We start from the raw sequence: 1,511 nt of genomic DNA on the forward strand, positions 1-1,511 counted from the left end.
AATCAGTTCCCTTCAATTAACAACATTGCCTATTGTTGTTCCTCTAGCATCCTCAGCATAAACAAAACATACCACACTAGAATACTGATTGATTAATTTACAGAGAACTATAAGTACTACGAAGACTAGATAGTCACGTATAAAATGAGTGGTTCTCTCCTGACAGCAAACCTCGGATATGCAATATATGGTGGAGTAGATGATATTCCTGCATCAAAAATAAGGGAGATTCACAAGAAAGCAGAAATATGAATTGAGAAGAAAAGCTGACAAACGCAAGAATAGCATTGGGGTGTGTAGGTGGGTGAGAGGTCAACCAAAGGATTTGTATGCATGCCTATAAGCATAACCCATGGACACAGACACTAGGGAGGTGAGGGCATGTGCTAGGTGTGGGAAGGGCAGTGGGAAGGTCAATGGAGAAAAAAGGAGACATAATGTACTACTATTTATAATACTTTAAACAATAAAATAAAATTTTTAAAAAAGGTTTGAAAAAAAAACTTCTAGAACTGAACAATAAAATCAGTAATAGTAGGACACAAAATTAATATTCAGAAATCCATTGCATTATTATACACCAATACAAAAGTATCAGACAGAAAAATTAAGTAAACAATTCCATTTAAATTGTACTACAAAGCACCTAGGAATAAATTTATTCAAGGAAGTAAAAGACATGTACTCAGAAAATTATGAAACACTAAAGAAAGAAATCAGAGAAGGTACAAATAAATGGGAGCATATACTGTGGTCATGGATAGAAAGAATTCATTAAAATGTGCATACTACCCAATGCAGTTTACAGATTCAATAAGATCTCTATCACAATACCAATGAGACTTTTTCCAAAAATAGTATAAATAATCATAAAATTTATATGTACCCAAAAGAGGCTCTGAATAGCCACAGCAATCTTGAGAAAGAAGAACAAAGTTGCAGGTATGCTACTTGATATAAAACTATACTACAAGCCTTTCCTTATCAAAACAGCATGGTACTAGAATAAAAACAGACACATAGATCAATGGAACACAGAAAATGGTATTGTTTTGCATGTGTCTCTTCAGTAAATGGTATTGGGAAAACTGAATAGACACATGCAAAACAACAAAACTGGGTCACTTTCTTACACCATGTACAAGAACAAACTCAAAATGGATTAAGACATAAATGTGATACCTAAAACTATAAAAAACTCCTAGAAGAAACTTATGCAGTAAACTCACATATTTCTCAGTAATATTTTTTAGATATGTCTCCTTGGACAAGGGAAACAAATGAAAAAATAAACAAATGGGATTACATCAAACTATAGTTTTTGCATAGCAGAGGAAACCATAAACAAAATTAAAGACAACCTACTAGTCCTGGCCAGTGTGGCTCAGTTGGTTGGAGTGTCATCCCATAATCTGAAAGATCACGGGTTCAATTCCCTCTCAAGGCACACACCTAGGTTGTAAATTCGATCACTCCATCAGAGAGCATACAGGAGGCAATTGGTCAATGTT

This window comes from Myotis davidii, unplaced genomic scaffold (genome assembly GCF_000327345.1).
Source record: "Myotis davidii unplaced genomic scaffold, ASM32734v1 scaffold301, whole genome shotgun sequence".
In the NCBI taxonomy this organism is placed as follows: domain Eukaryota; kingdom Metazoa; phylum Chordata; class Mammalia; order Chiroptera; family Vespertilionidae; genus Myotis; species Myotis davidii.